The 21,171-nt window shown below is 40.3% G+C and overlaps 1 pseudogene; it reads left to right on the top strand.

Annotated features, from left to right (window-relative positions):
- The first annotated feature begins 19,029 nt into the window (after positions 1-19,029).
- LOC115736680 lies at positions 19,030-21,171 on the top strand (annotated as a pseudogene).

Below are 21,171 nucleotides of genomic sequence, written 5' to 3' on the forward strand. Positions count from 1 at the left end.
TCCATGTGCATATGGTCACATTTTGTGACGCACGATTAGTTATCATCCACATGTTGGATACACTCATTTTCTGTGATATTTTTTTGTAGAAGAGTGCTATCCATGAAATCTAAGAAATGTAGACCCAAATTTATGAAGATGATGTCAAGTGTGGCTTATTGGATAAATTAGCGACGGAAAAAAGTGTTCGTCGCTAATGAGCGACAACTAAAATTTAGCGACGAGACTAATATATTAGTTCGTTGCTAAATTATAATTTGGCAACGAAAATTATGTTCGTCGCTAGTTAGTGACAAATAAATTCCTTCGTCGCCGACGAGACAATCGATTGTTGGCGACGATTTTGAACTTTTTGTCGAAAATTAGTGAAAAAATGTTAAACATTCGCTGCAGCCCCTCGCTTTACGAACCCAAAATTGGCACGGCCACACGCTTTCTTTTGCAGGCAAAAGCTTTTTGCCTCTTCAACGTTGAAAAGGAAAAAGGGCGCCTCTCCTTTTGAGAAAAAAGTCGGGCGCTCCTTTTGGTCGTACAAAGAAAGGAGGGGGGCCAGGAGCAATTAGAGGAAAGTAAAGAAAGCCTACACAAACCGTACCGACAAAGCAGAGAATAGTGGGAAATTAGTGACGAAATATCATAAGTCGTCGCTAATTAGCGACGAACTTGTTTCTTCGTCGCCAATTGTCTTCGAAACATGATTAGCGACGAAATACCTGTTCGTAGCTAATTAGTGACGACATACTTTTCCCGTCGCAAATCGAAAACTTCTCACCCTTGCATTTGCACGACGCTATAATTAAATGCCCACTTACATAATGTCACTTCCTCGGCCCTTGACATAATGTCACTTAAAGCAGATCAAGAACTTGATGTGAAACTGAGTTTACGGACCGTACTCCGAGACGCTGAACCGCACTAATTGGGTACTTGAATGTTGCGACGGAAATTTATTCCGTGGCTAATTAGCGACGAAAATATATTTCGTCGCTAAATGTTCGTCCGAATTTTGCGAGGAAATTAGTTTCGTCGCTATGCAGCCACGAACGGTGATTTTCGTCGCCACTATTTACGTGGAATTTGGCGACGAATATAGTTGTTCGTCGTAAATTGGGTCGACAGATTTAGCGACGAAGGCTTCGGTCGTTGTAAATTAGTGACGAACTTCTGTTTCCGTCGTAAAATGGATTTTTTAAATATAGCGACGAAAATTTTTTTCGTCGCTAATTACCGACGGAGATTTTTTTCGTCGGTAATTACCGACGAAATTTGTCATGTCGTCGCTAATTAGCGATGAAATTTGTTATATCGTCGCTAATTAGCGATGAAATTTTTTTTTTCGTCGCTAAGTACAAGTGCCTCACATATGTCGGAGAAAGTGTCCGCTCACCGAAAAGAAAACACCTCATCAGAAACTATCATAGCTGCGGGCGCAGCAGCAAATGGCGATAAATCAGCTGTGAAAGAGGAAAACTTAGATTGCTTTATCTTCTCTCTTTAAAATCCCTTTACCTTCTCGCTTGTGAAAGTCTTTCGTCCGCTGTTTTCTCGCTTCTTTTTTGCCTCCTGTATTCTCTATTCCCATTTGTGTCTTATGGTAACGATGGAATAATTTGTTGTTATTTCACCGTTTTCTTCTATCAATTGCCATAAGTTTCATGAACCGTAAGTATTTGTTTTTTTTTAGGTACGTGTCCATTTGAAGGTTTCGCAATCCAAGCGAGCGTCGAAATTTTCATCATTGACCACTCTCTCCTACAAAAAAATTCAATCGGATGGTTCGGTAAGTCTTGTCGACATTGTGATTTTTTTTTTTCAAAGTAAATTTGAGCTCATGGATTGAAATAAGTTAAGTTATCTCTGTAAAATGTGTAGTAATGCGAAATTATTGATAATATTTGTGACAAAATGTTTTTTTTGTTCATAATGGTAATTAGCGACGAATTTGCGTGACCGTCGCTAATTGGCGACGGAAATTTAATTCGTCGCTAATTTGCGACGGTCACGCTTTTCCGTCGCAAATTAGAGACGTACAAATCTGTCCGTGGCTGATGAGCAACGAACTAATTTTTTCCGTTTCTAAATTTGTGTGTTATGCTATTCCTAGAATAAACTGTTGTTTATTTCACCATTTTCTTCTATCAATTGCCGTAAGTTTCATGAATCTTAAGTAATTTTTTTTTTTTTAGGTACGTGTCCATTTGAAGGTTTCGCAATACAAGTGAACCTTGCACTTCTCATCAAATTGTCCGCTTTTTACTATAAAGATTTAAGTCATATACCTAGGTATGTCTTCTTAACATAGTATTTTTTTCATTTTTTTTCAATTTGAAAGTAATTGTTTTGTCATAGATAGAATTTTAATTTTGACGATATTATGATTTTAATTAAGAATAGTAAATAATGCATATGGTATTTTTAATATTTGGTGAGATTTGTAATATTTGTACGGACACAATGCAAAGTGAGAGAGCTTGGATGTATAATAAGAACTTATACGGACGACGAGGATTGACCGATGAGTTTCGTCTTGGGTTGGAACAGTTTTTGGCCTTTGCTAGTAGTAAATTTGAGTTGATGGATGGAAGTAAGTTAAGGTGTCCGTGTAAAAAGTGTAGTAATAATAAATTTCATGAGTGTGATCAAGTTAGAGAACATCTTTGTAGATTTGGGTTCACTCCGAACTATTATAATTGGACTTGCCATGGTGAACAATTTACATCCGATGGAGAATTTCGAAGAAGTGATCAATTTTCAGTTAGGGAAGAATGTAGCTATTATAACCAATTGAACCCATACCAGAGGATGGTAATTGATGCAGCTGGTGATAACTTCGTTTCGGAAACAAACCATGCGAGTACTAGTTTTGCTCCTACATTTGAACAAGTGGGCACTAGTTATGCATCACAATTTGAAGAGGCGGGAGTAACGGGTTCCGATGAGAATGTGCACAATGAAACTTTGACATCTAATCGGTTTTGGGAAGTGTTGAAAGCAGCAGATGAACCTTTATGGGCAGATTGTGATAACCACACTAAGTTATCGGTGACCGCGAGACTGTTAAATATCAAGGCAGAGCATAATGTGTCCGAGAATTGCTTCAACTCTTTTGTTGACGTAATACGGGAAGCAATGCCTCGCGATAATATCATGCCAGGTGATTTTTACGACATGAAGAAGCTTGTTGATGACTTAGGTCTTCCAGTTGTAAGGATTGATGTATGTAGTGGGGGTTGTATGTTATATTGGGGGGATGACGAAAATGATGAATCTTGCAAATTTTGTAGCCAGCCGAGGTACAAGATTAGCAGGAGGCGGGGTCGTAATCAGAAGCGTAGACCATACAAGCAAATGTTTTATCCGCCCTTAATCCCCAGATTGCAAAGGCTTTATGCATCTCAAGCCACTGCTGAACACATGACTTGGCATGCAAATCATGAAACCGAAGAGGGTCTGATGTGTCATTCTTCGGATGCAGAGGCCTGGAAATGTTTTGATAGAACATACCCCGAGTTTGCGATGGAGCCTCGAAACATCAGGTTAGGTCTCTGTGCAGATGGATTTGCCCCATTTGGAAAATCGGGAAAAAGTTATTCATGTTGGCCAGTTATCTTAACTCCGTACAATCTGCCACCCGGTATGTGCATGAAGACACCTTATATGTTTTTGACATTGATAGTGCCCGGCCCGCAAAATCCGAAAAAATTGATAGATGTTTATATGCAACCATTGATTGCGGAGTTACGACAGTTATGGGATGAAGGTGTTCTTACGTATGATGTTTCTTCTGATCAAACATTTGTAATGAAGGCTGCACTTCTTTGGACGATAAATGACTTTCCAGCTTATGGGATGTTATCTGGATGGAGTACAACTGGGATCTTCGGATGTCCGATATGTATGGAGAGATCAAAGTCATTTAGATTAAAACACGGCAAGAAGGCCAGCTATTTTGACTGTCACAGACAATTTTTGCCTAGAAATCATACATTTCGAATGAATAAGAAAGAGTTCATCAAAAATAGGATTGAAAGAACACCCCCACCATTGAGGTTGATTGGTGATCAAATTTGGGAGCGAGTGCATGACTTCCCGATTGTTGTTGAAAACCCCCATGGCACGACTTTTGCATACGGAAGCGCACATAAGTGGACTAAGCGCTGTATATTTTGCGATCTACCATATTGGAAGACCCATCTTATTCGTCATAATCTTGACGTCATGCACGTGGAAAAGAATGTTTTTGATAATGTCATCAATACTGTGATGGATGTCACTGGAAAAACGAAAGATAACTTGAATGCGAGAAAAGATATGAGAGTTATTTGTGATCGACCAGCACTAGATGCGGATGCAAGTAGCAGGGGACCAAAACCAAAAGCGGTTTATACGTTGGACGGGGAACAGAGACGGGTTGTTTGTCAATGGTTGAAAGTCATGCGATTTCTCGATGGATACACTTCAAACATTGGGAGATGTGTTGATTTGAATGAATGCAAGTTGACAGGTTTGAAAAGCCATGATTGCCACATATTTATGGAAAGACTAATTCCAATAGCTTTCAAGGAACTTCTACCGAACTTTGTATGGGGTGCCATCACAGAGTTAAGTAATTTTTTACATGATATTTGCTCAACGGTGTTAAAAACATCACACGTGGAGAAGTTGGAGAGAGATATTCCAATAATTCTTTGCAACTTAGAAAGGATATTCCCTCCATCGTTCTTTGATTCAATGGAGCATCTCTTAGTTCACTTGCCTTATGAGGCCAAAGTGGCGGGTCCCGTCCAATTTCCCTGGATGTATCCATTTGAAAGGTAAAATATTTGCTTAATAAATTTGAAATTACTTTATTACTTATTATGTTTCGATGAATTTTTTCCTATTCCAAGTAGGTTCTTATATCATTTGAAGAGAAAAGCGAAGAACAAGGCATGTGTTGAAGCTTCAATTTGTAATGCATATATTGTAGAAGAAGTGACAACATTTGCATCATACTATTTTGAGCCGCACGTGCATTGCAAGCGGCGGAGAGCAGGAAGAAATGATGAGGGGCCCATTGATCCCAATTGCAAATCATTCTCTATTTTCAATTATCTTGGTCGACCAAGTGGCGCAAGTAAGTTTCGTTACTTAACGGACCAAGAATGGCGAGCAGCCCATACATATATTTTGCTGAACTGTCCGGAAGTGGAGCCATACTTCAAGTAAGTGTACTTCTGCAAATATATTTATTGCGTTCCAAACATTTGCTAATATATAAATGGTATTTGTTAATAGGATTTTTCAAACTTCAATGTATGGACTACCACCAAATGAGTTTGACCGTTTGTGCGATGAACAATTTGCAACATGGTTCAAAATATATGTAAGTTACTTATGGAGGAAAAGCAAGTTATTAATGTGTTATAATTCATTAATTAAAACAAAATTTTGACTTTGCGTGTGCGACTTCAGGTTCACAGCAATCTTGATCAAGTCGAGGAGCAAGGATTGTTATATCATCTGTCATGGGGTCCACAAAGAAGGGTACGAACTTGGCCATCATATTTCATAAACGGGTACAATTTTCACACTCGAGAATACGGAATGGGAAAAGCCACAATGAATAGTGGTGTGTGTGTTCGGTCATCCAATGGTGGTAGTGCGAAAGATGATTTTTATGGCTTGTTGGATGAAATCATAGAGATAGAGTACCCTGGACCGTTAATGCGGGTTATCTTATTCAAGTGCATGTGGTTCGACCCCGTAAGAGGAATGAAGGTGCATAAGAAGTTTAATCTGGTTGAAGTAAATCACAAGAAAAAATATATGAAATATGAACAATTTGTCTTGGCACAACAAGCAATTCAAGTATATTATGCATCATATCCTAGTTTGAAACGCGACAAAGCTGATTGGTGGGCTGTATGCAAAACCAAAGCACGAAGGAAAATCGAGGCACATTGGAAAGATACAACGTATCAACAAGAGGAAGTTTCTGACACGATTGAAGTTGAGGAATATAACATTCCAACTTTACGATATCCATGTGGAGCAGTCATAGATGTGGATGAAATTGAAATTCGCGAATCAAATGTAGGTGCTGATGAAGAATCTGATTTTGGGACAGAGGATGAAGATGATACTCACGAAGAAGATGAAGATGAAGATGAAGATGAAGATGAAGATGAAAGTGAAGATGAAGATGACAATGAAGACGAATATTAGACCTTTTGCCACTTTTTTTTCATGATATGTGTACTTCTTATTATTAGTACGACGTTTGTTAATTTAAATGTTATTATTATAATTTTGTTGTGAATATTATTATATATTTTAATTGTTATGATGTGGAAGACAATTGTTATGCGTCGCCAAAGTTAGCGAGTAATATAAACTTGATGGCTAATTTTGCAACTAAAAGCAATACCGCACAAAATTTAAACAAAAAGGAATTTGTCCTGGAAATAGCGACGAAAAGAGGGTGCGCGTGGCAAAATTAGCGACGACACATACTCTCCGTCGCTAATTTGCCTTATAAATTGGCGACAAATAGATGATTCGTCGCTAATAATAGTCCCCAAATAAATTAGCCACGCAAAGTTTGTTGGGTGGAGACTATTAGCGACGAACATAACATTCGTCACTAATTGGCCACGAAAAAACAAGTTCGTCGCTAATTTGAGACGAAATAGGGTGCGCGTCGCGAAATTAGCGAGGACACATACTTTTCGTCGCTAATAATAGTCCCCAAATAAATTAGCCACGCAAAGTTTGTTGTGCGGAGACTATTAGCGACGAACATAACATTCGTCACTAATTGGCCACGAAAAAACAAGTTCGTCGCTAATTTGAGACGAAATAGGGTTCGCGTCGCGAAATTAGCGAGGACACATACTTTTCGTCGCTAATTTGATAAATTGGCGACGATTACATGATTCGTCGCTAATAATAGTCCCCAAATAAATTAGTCACGAAAACTTTGTTTGTGGCAGACTATTAGCGATGAACATAATATTCGTCACTAATTAGGCACGAACATACGAAATTCCTCGCTAATTTGCGACGAAAGATGTTATCGTGGCAAATTTACTTCCTGGCAAGTACCGACGAAAAATGTGTCTGTCGCTAAATACTGAAAATTTCGTGACGAAGTAACCTGTACGTTGCTAATTAGCGACAACTAATATAAATCGTCGCGAAAGACATAGACATAAATTAGCGAGGAACAACGTCGTTCGTCGCTAATATTGTGTACATGGTTCACGGCGACAGTGTCCCTAATTAGCGACGAACATATTATGTCATCGCTAAATGTATTGGTGAATTCGCGACGAAAGGGCTATTTGTCGCTACTTTAGTTCATACAAATTAGCGACGAAAATATTCGTCACTAATTATTTCATTAGCGACAAATTTTTTTTTTCGTGGCTAATTAGCGACGCTGATTTTAATTCGTCGCTAATGTACTTGGTTGAAATTGGCGACGAATTTTTTAGTCCGTCGCTAAACGTCCACAAAAAACTTAACTCCGCAATGCCTTTTCTGCTTTGGCCGTGTGAAGAACAACCCTAATAGCCCGAGTGCCTCAACTCGCGTCCTTCTCGCTCGTCGCCTCCTTGCTAGGGCTTCAACTTCGACACCGGGAGCCGCTGGAACCGATCTGGCGGAACCATCGATGAGCGTTCACGTCGAGTCACCCACCAAGCTGGCTATAGCTCCGGTGTTCGCTCCGTAAAAAAGTTCCTGTCTTCGGTGAAGTCCAGCATTGAGGTGAGTCTCCGATCTCCGACCGGGTGTCGCCCTATTTTGCATTCGATCTTCGAAATTCTCTAAGTATGTGTGCCGATTCCACTACGGTAGCAGGATTTGGGAGTTGGTGCTAAACGAACGCAAGCGACATTGTCAAGGGAAGGTGGGTTTGTCGAGTGGGTACTGTAAGGTATTCACTTCCCCATGATTCTCTTGGAGCAAATCAACATAATTCTTTTTGGGCACCTCTTTTAAAAAATTGCGTGGAAGTTGTTGGGCATGCTCTTGATTTTGCATCATTGGTAGAAAAGAAAGGCAATTTCTCATAGGACAGACAAAGAATGGGTGGGGTCGTGCGGATTACATACGTCCATGAAAACAAATCACAGGATAACCAAATGAGAAAGGTCAAAGTAGTTATTGAATGCCATAAAGTACTTGGGCATTAGGTTGGAGCCGACGCAGGGCTGTATAATGGTGACTCCTATCCGATTACATCTCGATTTATCTTGAATTTTTTTTTTTATCTATCTAGTTTAGTGAATAATTTGGCCGGACTATAGTTTCAATTTGGTGGGTTTTGTTGGCATATAGAACCGAAGTAGTACATTAAAATATTGGCGGAGATAAGAGAACAATTGTTATTTCATGGAACAGCTGGTGGGGGGCATGGCTTCATTGTGTCCATCTTCCCCGCAAAACACCAAACGCTAAAATTGCTGCACGGACCAATGGTGGTGTGGATGCATTTTGGATTTACTCAGTTTTCTTCACAACGAAAATAAAAAAATAATAGTGATAATAGAGTCCGAGCCGTCTTGCTTAGTTTCAATGGTTTTTCGACCACACCCACTCCAATTATTTTCAAGTAGACCTTATGTATGGACTACCGAATGGTATTTAGGATTGAATGAAATTGCCTCGTCAAAAGTTGTACTTGGCATTTGTACGCTTATTATACTCGGTAGACATGCATCGATAGACATAGACATCATGATCTGGTCGATCTCATCATCGTGGTTTATGAAACCCTTTTGGTGCACATGTGTTGAATTAATGCAGATTTCTTACGTGCTTTCTTTCCTTTCGGGTTTCAATTCCCTTATCCTCGAGACGCCCTTTATCAACGAGGTGTCATCGGAACCATGAGAATGTCAATTTTAACTTTTCTGAATTGAGATCAATCATCAATAGACACTTTCATCAATTTTAACTTTTCTGAATTGACAATTTTAATGCAGATTTCTTATGTGCAGCGAAAGCTCCACTTGTGCAAAGGAAGCCATTGAAGCATAGGGATTACGAAGTGGACCTCCAATCTCGCTTAGCAAATACCCAAGTGAGTTTTAACTCTTGGCATTATGCTTTCCATGGTATTGGTCATATTACTTAGATGGAACATTATGATTAACTACCTATTCATTTCCTTATCAGAGACAACCATTGATTCTTTCGATTTCTCAAGTTTCTCACGTGCTCTCCGAACCAAAATGGTAAGCTTTGCGATGTACGTCATTATGTGTCCCTAATACATTGTGTCTATTTTTCCTGATATTTCTCTAACATTTCTATTTCTCAGTACTATAGACGTGGCGGTGACATGCGTGGTGCATTTTCACAAGGAAGCCGAGGAGCCCCTTCCCATTTGTCTACCCCTTCCTCGTCCTCGTCCCCGTCCCCATCCCAACAATCTTCCCCTTCCCTTTCATCTCGCCCTCCACCACTACATGGTACCCCTCCATCTGCCTCGGTTCCACCTTCTCTAGTGGAAAAATCGAATGATCAGCAGAGTTTAGCTGCAGAACATGGCCAGCGTGTGATATGCCCATAGGGAGACTCGTAAGTACTTCAATTTTTCAGTAAATGTAATATTTAGGGTATCATTTGGGTGGTAGATATGGATGTCAAGTGAACTGTCCTTGTTTTCAGATTTGAAGATGCTACGGAGGTCGTGCGGGAACTTAATAAAATAGTGAATAACTATTGGAGAGGCCCGTGGATTAGTTACGATAGCGTGCCGGAAGAAGTGAAAGAGTTGTGGTGGAACGAGTTCAAGGTAAGTTTTTTGTTTGAATTTTCTCCAAAACTAAGTTTGGCGTAAATAAAGCTAGTTGTTTTTCTATTCATTTCAGCGGAAATTCAGCTGGGATGAATCACAAGAGCATGAAATTAGAAGAATATTTAAGAAAAAAGTTGGTGATCACATCCGCAATGTGATGAATAAAGCAAAGACAAAAAAGGTGAAGCCACACTTTATTACCGGTGAAGATTGGACTGAAATGAACAGAACTTGGGAAGGTGAAAAAATGAAGCAAAGAAGTGCACAAAATGCCAAGAATCGAGCTTCCGGTTCGAGTGAAGGGTCTTCTGCGTCTGCAACATATGCTGGGGGTTCTATCAACATTGGGGAGCATAGAAAAAGATTGGTAAGTTTGTTAAACATGTTGTAAGTTAATTTGATTCAATCACTCATTTATGTTTCAATTTGGTGGGCACATGATTTGGGGACTGAACCAACGTATACAGCCACATTCGAACGTGTTTTCCAAAAGAAAGATAAGACATGGGTTGGCGACCGAGCGAGATCTGTTAAGGTATGTGACGTTATACTTTTTGACTTTATGGAAACTAGAATCAAAACCATGAATGCTTGCAAAATTTTAGGCAGTTACATATATGAAGTTATTTTATTTTCATAAATATTTTGATGTAGGAAAAATATGATGAGCTTTTAATGAGTGCGGCTGGTGGCGGTGATGGTGGAGATGCGTCTGAGCCAGCAGCCGATAATACGGCAATATGGTTGGAGGCGTCGGGTGGGGTGAAGCGAGGAAAAATATATGGGTGGGGGAACTTGTCAAGGGAATTGGTCGGAAAGGATGGTGGAAGTTCATCCTCCAATGCGGGTGCTTCAAGGAGGAGACGACTCGATGATGAAACAGCACAACAAGTGAGCCGCCCGACACCGATGCTTGCAGAGAAGGACGAACAAATGAAACGGCAAGAAGAACGATTGTCACAGAAGGATGACCAAATCAGATCTCTGCAGGCTCAAATGGCAATGGTGTTGCAAACCCTCAACATAAATCCAGCTGAGGTTCCTCCTGTACCTCCGGGTAATCAAATAGGTCATGGGCACGACGAGGAGCAGCGCAATGACGATGACATTGATGCTGAGGCTCTTCTCCGTGATTTAATTCCATAAACAGTAAGTTAGAAAGGTTTTTGCAGCTGTCTATAGCTTTATTGATTTTTATTAGTAATGTTTTGGAAGGCTTACTACCTTTGGTTATAATCCTCTATCTCAACTATATTAACTTTGAAGCTCCCTCATTGTTTCTTTTCATGCGCCTTCAAAGTTTACAAATATATATTGCCTGAGTCATTGGAAAAACCATTACTATGCCATTAAGTTTTTGACCCGTTTGTTTCATTTAAGTCCTTTTCCACCTTTAATGGCCATTACTGTTTCATTTTTTCCTTGCTTGTATTTTGCAAATTTATCATTGTCGATATTGTACCTCAGGTTTCGTTGTTTTGTGCACAGCTACTTATTTCGTTGCATGCATTGAATCGCAGATTAGCTTATATATGCATTGTCGGAGAGACTATTCTCGCTTGAATTTTGTGCTTGCTAAAGGATGGAACTGCTCATGTTATATGCTCTTTATGCACATGCAGAGGCTAGTCATCCAACTTACTCACTGCTATCTCAAGCAATGCACAACAATTTGTTAGTGCAGAATTTGTGCTTGTAAATATGTAGTTTTGTTTGCTTGTTTTCCTGGGATATCTCGTAATCTGTGCAGATGTCTAGCAGAAGAGGAACTGCAGTTGACAAGGTGTTCCTTTTCAGCCTGTTTCATTTTTCATAAATTTTCTTATGTTCATTGATTTGCTAAATGATGTTGTAGTTGTCTCTATTAGTATGTAGGGCTGTATTGGTCAGTCCAGTCTGCTAGTTAAAAATCTATACTAAAACCTACATTCATTTTTACATTTCCATTTAGTGATGACTAATGAACCATTTAATCGAGCTGTATAAGCCATTCACTTATGATGTATCCCTTTCCATTATGCTGGAGTCAACGTTAACCGGCATCTTCTTTTTCTTTACCTTTGCTGTTTCCTTTTTCCACAGGATCTAGTTGAAAGACTTCGACAGAAAGTAGCTGCTGCGGATATGTCTTCAAGATTGGCTGTGGAGTTATAAATACCAAGTTAACATGGAGTAACCAAAGGGTAATGTAAACATATATTGTATCAGTTAGCATTTGCTTTGGGTTAAAATGTTATCAGTTCTTTGGTATGCTTCAATTAATTTCGTCATGTGCAATCATGAGAGTGTTTTCTCCATTACTTTTGGGATTTCCATTAGGAAAATCTAATACTGTATCATTTCTATTAGGATTTCTATTACTATGTGATCTTTAATTCTTGTGAAAATACGTAGGTGTACTTATTGTTATTTGGTTTGGCTAATATTTTCGGCTCCATTTTGCTGAATATGGCCAATTGCTTATTCCAGTTTCTTTATTCTCTCAGTCGATCGAGAGAGAGATAAGACGGTCTTGTGAGTAAAGCAGATTTTGTATGTGCAATTGATGGAATCAGTTTAGGTGGTTGCTGTTGTAAGCACTTTCTTTGTTTTAGTGGTTTAAAGCTCTAGCAAAAAAAAAGCTGCACTATGTAGATGTTGAGCAAGGAAAGTGACTATTGACGTGTGCTCAGTTTCCCAAGGCATTGGAAATCCAGATCAGCTCAGAGAATCACTAGTGGTAGCGCGACATGCACACATTTTCTCTGGTCTTTTATGTTGCTATAATGCCATTTTCTCAGGCCTTGATACTTCATAGTCTCTATGAATACTTTTTGTAACCGAATGAGCCAGATGATTTTGAACCAGGGGGAGTTTTGGGAGTATAAACTTGTACATCTGGTGTTTGAAGTTCGGTTATTGTTTTCTACTTCAAGTGTTGAAGCAGTTTTTTATCCTGGGCCAACGTATGTACTGTTTACCAGCTGCAGGATATTTCATCCTTTTCCTGGTGGATTTAGTTTCAGCATCACTTTCAGAACTTTTGTAATTTGCTTAGTTGTATATTTGCTAACTCAGGTGCAGTAAATTTCCACATCACAGAGAAGATGGCTGTTCTATCCACTATAGACTCCAGAAATAGGTAAATGCTGGCACATGTTGGAAGGCCACTGTCAAAGATACCTCAAGTAGATGGGCAAACTCCTGATCCTTATGACGAGATGCTTTCTACTCCCAATGTGAGCAACATTTAACATATTACAACACTGAATTGAATGCTTCATCCTCTCTTCTGCTTTTTCTAATAATATAATTGTCAATTTTCCTTGTTCATGCGTTTCCCTTTTTCATGCTGTGGGCAGGAAGTTCCATAGTTGCCTTCAGGATCCATGTCATGAGCACATATCTTGATAAACTATATGTAATGGCAGATTTTAGCAAGTCTTCATGAGGTGCAACGGTATACCATGATCTGACCTAAAATTCCAAATAACCACCCTCCTCCCACCTCAAAAAAAAAAAAAAAAACAAAAAGAACTTAAAAATATTGTTATCCATACCGTGCCCTGCATTTAAGGCTGATTCAATTTGAGATGAGCAACTTTCGCAAGAATAAGGGAGATAACGAGCAATCTCACTGGTTGGTTCCCTTCTGATGTGGTTTCTTTTCTTGGCATTGCAGATTTACAATTATGAAGGAGTCGTCAATGAAGATTACAACATTGCTAGTACACCAGCTCAAAATGGTATTTGCGACTTTTGCAAGTTTATGACATGTGAGCCAGTCCTTTGGTGTCACTAGTATATTACAAGACTCAGATGATCTCCCTCTTGTTTTTCTTCAGAGTTACAGGGAGCTACTCCTGCTGTTGGACTTCATAATGATGTTGGAGACGATGAAGATGAAGATGAGCCACCGTTGAATGAAAATGATGATGATGAGGATGATGTGGATGAGGGAGCTGAGGTAAAATACTCAGCACCTACTTCTAGCTCAATTTGACAAGATGACAGTTGCTTCAGGATGACAATGATGATCTGCCTTGGAGCTATCATACTTTGTTTAGGTAGAAACTATGTTTTCAGTTTGTAGTTTTGTGTGTCTAGGTGACACGGACGAAGAGCAGGTGGAAGTGCACACTTGAGGATGGCATAATGCATACAAACAATAAGGATATCCTTTTCAATAAGGTCAGGTTCTAGAGATAATCGATTGCACTTTTTCATACTTCCTCTGTACTCTCTGTTCGGGATTTCTATTAGGAAAATCTAATATTGTATCATTTTCCTAATCTCCTATTGATGATATAGATGTAAAGATATACTGTATCGGTCGATATTTACTTTGGATTAAGATGTTACAATTTCTTCTTTGGTGACTATAACATTTGTCCTTGAATATTTACATGTTATTACTTGCTTACTCAATGGTATATATAAATTCTAGAAATTTATTTTGCTTGTACTTGGATTTAAAATCAAAGAATGAAAAAATTATTTTACCATACGATCATCACAAATTATAAAATCCTCCTGCGCCTGGTCGTCACTAAATTCGTCGTCCGTTTTTTCGTCGCAAAATTCATCTCTAAATAATAATAAAAAATCGTCGCAAAAAAGAATAATGTCGTCACTAATTTCAGCCACTTCGTTGCTATTTTCGTCACAAATCATTTTACCCACAAAACTTTCCCACGCAAGTGCCCCAGATTCGACCCCGAATACAGCGACGTCCTCCAATTTTCGTCGCAATTTAGCGACGAATATTTCCAATATCGTCGCTAAATATTTGAACAGTAATGTCGCTTTAGCGACGAAAAGGCAGCCAAACGTAATTACCGATGAAAATAATTCGTCGTCAACTTTGTCGCCGAACTTTGCCACGACCAAGTTCGTCGCTACTTTGCTACGGAAAACTGTTCGTCGCAAACCTATTATTTGCTACTGAAAAAGCTTCGTGGCAAAGTTCGTCGCCACATTGCGACACATGTGTTCGTCGCTAATTTGCCATGGAACATTTACGTTGCAAAGTTCGTCGCTGAACTGTTGGTCACTAATTTGTTATAATTCGTCGCTAAATTAGCGACCAATAACTTTTTCGTTGCTAAGTTGCCACGCACGTATTCCGTCGCAAAATAGCGACCATTAATTTTTTCGTCGCTAATTTGCCACGCACGTACTCTGTCGCAAAGTGAGTCGGTAACTTGCGACGAATAATATCGTTGCTAATTAGCGACGAATATTTTTTCGTCACAAATTTCGTCGCAAATTGGCGACGAATGGTTAAATTTTCGTCGCTAAATTTTGCGACGCCGTATTAGCCACGAATAGTTTTCCGTCGTAATTTTCGTCGCAAAATAGATTAGCCACGAATTTTTCCAAAATTTGCGTCGCTAAATTCGTGGCTAAAACCTTCCATTTTTGTAGTGGTTACAAGCTTTCCGCCGGCTGTTGATCTCGGATGCAACTCTCTCAACGGATCAATCTGGCCGGAGTTCAGGGATATGAAGAATGTGCATATCTTGGATCTCAGGAATAATTTCTTATCTGGTTCGATTACCGACAGCTTATCCAGAGTGACTAGTCTAGAGACTCTCGATCTGTCTTACAACAATCTGTCGGAAAGCATACCTTCCTCGTTGGTGCATCTCAACTTTCTATCCGAGTTCAGCGTTCCATATAACAATTTGTCTGGGCCGGTTCCTCGCCAAGGCCAGTTTCCAACCTTTTCGAATTCGAGTTTTGAAGGAAACAACCTGTGTGGTGATCATGCTCCCCCCTGCCCGGCGAGTCAAAGTCATCCTGGATCCGCCGATCATAGTCAAAATCATTCTGCATCCGCCGACCATGCCAGGTGGGAGAGAAACCTTGGAATGGCCATTGGAGTCGCATTTGGAATGGCTATTGGAATTGCATTGGGAACAACTAAGACCGGTGATTCGTGTTCGCGTGTAATAAACAGATTTTGTGCTTATGTTAAGTCAAGTACGTAAGTAGACCCCAAAAAAAGGAAAAGTCAAGCACGTAAGTTACTCATTTATTAGAAGAGGAAATGACATGAATTGTTCATAAATTCAATAAGCAATGTCATCCTTGTACTTTTCGTTCATACTTTTAATTCATTTAATGTGGTCTTTGAACAATTCCTAATTGTTCAATATAGTGTGATTAAACTTTCAATTTGTTCAACAGTCTCATAACTTATCAACAAATGTAAATAAGTTGTTTAGTAATATTAATAAGTATGCCTAATTACATTATTGACCATGCTTTAGAATATCTTTTCATTTCAACCCTTTCGCTATATCAATAAATAGATCAACAAAAAAAAAATGCCATCTTTTCATTATCTTTTTGCCATTTTGGTCCTCATTAATATTACATTAGTGCCGTTTAAGTGAATTCAACTTATATATTCTATAAAACTAAAATTAGAAATCATTTAGAATTGTATCCAGTTGATATTCGAGCTAGTCAAGTGTGTTCATAAGTACATCTGGGAGATACACGTGCTTATATTAATCTAAATAAGGTTCCTTATTTATTTAGATCAATTAAATTTTCAATAATCGAAATCTAGTTCCTTCTGTTAGTTTGATTTATCTATAGATGCTCGTATTTATATTGATCTAACTTTTGTTCCATAATTCTTTAGATTATAAAATAATCTAAATCTTGTTACTAATTGTTGGATTGACAATATTTTCAATCGTTTTTTGTTGGGTGTTTTCTGAAAAATAACAAACCAGATTTTTTATTAATATAAGTATGTGTTTCTGTGGATTACTTAATATTATTCTGAAATGTACTTAGAAAACATTTGGATATAAAGTAGCTTGAATATCAACTCGATACAACTCTAAATGATTTCTAGTTTCACTATTATAGAGGTCATAAATTAAAATTACTTAAACAGAACTATTGAAACATTTATAAAGATCAAAAGATAATAAAAATGTATCATATTCTTTGGTGATATAGGAAAATGATTGAAACGAAATTATATTAAAAAATATAGGCAAAAAGATAATAATTATTACGAAAAAACTTGATGTGACTTTGTTGTCGAAAGTTGAGGGACTCGATTGAACAAATTGAAAATTTAGGGAGAGCCATCGATCAAATTAAAACTCCAGAGACGGCATTGCACATTGAACCAAAGTATAAGGACTAGAAGTGATGGATCGTCGCTCCTTTTGGAATGCCTGCTATGTCGTGCCGTGTCGATCGGAATTACACTGGCATAGTAGTCGCCGTCGCCGAAGTAATGGGAGGATGCCTGGTCTTGCCAGTAGAGCACCAACTGTCTAGTGTGCTAGGCACCAACTGTCTAGTGTGTCGGGCCATGTGGCCTCATCTATTAATAATTGGACTTTGTGTGGTGTCCCGTGTGTGCAAGTTGATGTGATGCATTGCCAGTTGTTTGTTTGTCGTGATTGTTGATTGGAGTCAAGCATTGCATTATGCATGGCGTAAGACCGGTAAGTTTGCATGTGGTTGAAATATCTGCTCTTGGATGATACGATTGTTTGCTAGGATGTCTAAGCGAATCAACGCTCTAACCGGGCTTAGGCGTTGACTTATTGAGATTTATTTCTCACCTCGTCGTTGTTAACCATTTTTCAAGTCCCGAGTGATGGAACCCATGGAGGCTAGGGCCTGGTTGTTAGAGCAGTTTTTGGGAGTAGATGAGAGCTTAACCTTACCCGACCGTGTTTCCTTTTGAGGTCTTAGTGAGCCGCCCCGAAGAATGGAGTTGTTTAAGTCTTACGTAGCTCAGTAGGGTTAAAACTCATATGCTTGGACTTATGAAATGAAATTGTCTTTCGTGAATGACTTTCATGTCTATTTCCTGCTTTACTATCCCATGTTTTTTTTATTGGCTGGAGAGTTCACGCTTCCGTGTGTGCCGTAAGTGCGAAGGTCGATAGCCTGCCCGAGACGTTATCTTTTATGACCCGTGGCGATATTGGTAGGGATGCGCGAGCTCGAGAGTCGGGGCGTGACAGATTTTGACTTCCGACTTTTCCTAAATTCTGTCCGATTTGTTGCCAAAGTACCATGCTGCATCAATGACTATCCTCATGGTATCCAAAGAGGAAAGTCATCAAATGTGATTATGTAATTATTTGATTTAAATGACAAATTGGGAAGAGAAATTATTTCCAAAAACATAAATTTTGTGTAGTTACCAAACGCGTTTCTATTCCAAAAATAGAAATTTTATGCAGTTACCAAATGTGTTCTGATTCCCTAAAACTCATCCAGGACATAGAATAAAAAAAATCGATTCTAATCAGAATCACTTTTTTAAAACAGAAACGTTACCAAACAGGTCCTAAGATGCACTTTCACAGACAGTCGAATCCGAAAGGCAATCTGAGACCAGCAACATAACTGAAAATCAGTATCCAGTCAGCTTCATGATCGTAGTTAAATTCACAACGAAAATAAGAGCTAAACTATCACCGTAATATGGCAGACATAATAAACTAAAAACGTGTCTTCAAGCTGATTAGAAGTATTCAAATTCTTCTAAGTCCTCCTCCATGGAAAGTTAAAAGTGGTGCAAAATCAAATCTCGGAACACATACATATAAGAGCCTCCACCATACTGAGGTTGAGGGGCTGTGAAACATGTCCACCACACGAGCTCTCGTGTCCAAAAGAATATGGCCTTTGACGCTGCAGTTGAGCTGGCACGGCCAAACGTCTCCAGCAATGAGAAAGAGAATAGATGTATGGAAGCATTTACTTTTCCATCGATTCAAGATTTCAAAGTTGAGACCATAAGGTTTCACATGTTACGACCAAAGACTTAAGTGTCAACCCATCTTTTCTTTGTTCTTTCACTCGTCCCTTCCCACAAGGCAGCGGAGGAGGAGGACCAATTGGGTTGGGATCCAGACCCAACAAGCGCGATGAAGCCAGAGCGCAAAATTTCTTGCTCAGTTCTCTCACCACAACTCTTCTTTTCTTGATTCTTCTCTTTGCTTCACAGTGAAGCAAGCAAGAGAAGATAGGAAGCCGATGAAGCACCAAGACTTCGATTTTCTTGCCTCCTCTTCTCTCTCTCTCCATGCTCGCACGCTCTACATTTCGCAACTCTTCATCCTTGTCAATATGGGTTTCTCCGTCGCTTAATCCCTACACGGCCCTTTTCCTCTGTTACTTTCTTCGTACCGTTTCTGCGATCACTCATAATTGGGTGCTCTGTTCTTTCGTATGGGTGTTTGGGATTCGCAGTGTGCGGTCGTCGCCGTCTCTTGGCTTTGCCTCCAAGCGGAGGTCCTGCACTCTGAAGAGTTCCTCCATGTATGCAATTCGAGCGATGCCGAGGCATTGCTAGACTTGATGAGCAACTTTGAGTCCCCGGTCGACAGTTGGGGACTGGATGCCTCCGCCAATTGCTGCGACTGGCCGGGCGTGGTGTGCAACTCATCGTCTTTTCTTGGCCTGAGCGACAGTTCCTCCGGCTCGGGCAGAGTGGTGGAGTTGGTCCTGGCAAGCAAGAAGCTTGCCGGCAACCTCTCGGACTCGGTCGGCAAGTTGGACCAGCTGAGATTCCTCAATCTCTCTCACAACCTCCTCGCGAACACACTCCCTGAATCTCTCCTCCACCTCCCCAATTTGCAGGTCCTTGATCTCAGCTACAATAAATTCTCGGGGCCGGTCCCTGAGAGCGCCAATTTGCCCTCGCTCCGCGTTTTCAACATCTCTGAGAACTCTTTCAATGGTTCTCTGCCCGTGTGGATTTGCGCCAAGTCAACCCGCCTTCAGGTGCTCAACCTGGCTGTCAATTATTTCTCTGACGTTATCCTGCCGGGACTCGGCAATTGTAGCTCCTTGCAGAACCTTTCTCTAGCCACGAACAGTCTCACGGGTGGGATCAGTGAAGATATCTTCACTCTGGGTCAGTTGGTCCAATTAAGCCTCCAGGAGAACTCTTTTTCAGGGCCACTGGGCCGCGGGATCGGTAACCTCACGGAACTGGTTCGGCTGGACATTTCGACAAATGGATTCTCGGGGTCAATCCCGGACGTGTTTCAGGAAATGAAGAAGCTGCGGTACTTCATAGCTCAGACCAATGGCTTCGCAGGCTCCATCCCTTCTTCCTTGTCCAATTCGCCGTCGCTTACGGTTCTCAATTTGAATAACAACTCGCTGACTGGCACAATAGTTCTCAATTGTTCGGCATTAAGCAGTCTGGTGTCTCTGGATTTAGGTTCCAACAATTTCCGGGGCCCTGTCCCCGAGGATTTGCCCAATTGCTGGCAGCTGCAGAATGTGAACCTTGCACGAAACAAGTTCACAACCCCGATACCTCAAAGCTTCAAGAACTTCTCCAGCCTTGTGTACCTGTCGATCTCGAATTCAAGCCTAACGAACCTCTCGTCTGCACTCGGGATCCTTCAGCACTGTGGCAATTTGACAGTTTTGGTTCTCACTCTGAATTACTTCGACGAAGAATTGCCAAGCGATGCGAGTTTGACTTTTCCAAAGCTTGAGGTTCTTATCATGGCGAGGGGTCGACTGAGGGGTTCCATACCCCAGTGGGTGCGTGGATGCACCCGTTTGCAGTTGCTGGATCTGTCCTGGAATAGTCTGGGTGGACTGATCCCGTCGTGGATCGGCGACTTCCAATCTCTCTTCTATCTGGACTTATCGAAGAACTCGTTTGTGGGCGAGATCCCCAAAGAGATTACCGGATTGCCGGCCCTCATCCACAGGAATATGTCAATCCTGGAACCTTCTCCTGATTTTCCGCTGTTCTGGAAGAAAAATATGACCTCGGGGGTTCTGAAATACACACAATTTGCAAGCTTTCCGTCGACCGTGGATCTCGGAGGCAACTCTCTCCACGGACCAGTCTGGCCCGAGTTCGGGAATTTGAAAGATGTCCATATCTTGGTTCTCAGCGAGAACTTCTTATCAGGCTCGATTCCTGACAGTTTATCCGGAATGACTAGCCTGGAGACTCTCAATCTGTCTTACAACAATCTGTCTGGAAGTATACCTTCCTCGTTAGCGCTTCTTAACTTTCTATCCAGGTTCACCGTTGCATATAACAATCTGTCCGGGCCGGTTCCTAGCGGGGGCCAATTCCCTACCTTTCTGAATTCAAGTTTTGAAGGAAACAACCTGTGTGGTGATCGTGGTCCCCCCTGCCCAGCAAGTGGAAGTCATCCTGGATCCGCCGATCGTAGTCATTATCAGTCTGGATCCTCCCATCATGCCATGAGCGCGAGAAAGCTTGGAATGACCATTGGACTTGCATTCGGAATGGCCATTGGAATTGCATTGGGAACAACTAGGGCTGGTGATTCATGTTCGCGTGTGATAATCAGATTCCATGCTCGTGTTAAGTGAAGTATGTAAGTTAACCTTTATTAAAAGAGGAA

Source organism: Rhodamnia argentea, chromosome 8 (genome assembly GCF_020921035.1).
Source record: "Rhodamnia argentea isolate NSW1041297 chromosome 8, ASM2092103v1, whole genome shotgun sequence".
Lineage (NCBI taxonomy): Eukaryota > Viridiplantae > Streptophyta > Magnoliopsida > Myrtales > Myrtaceae > Rhodamnia > Rhodamnia argentea.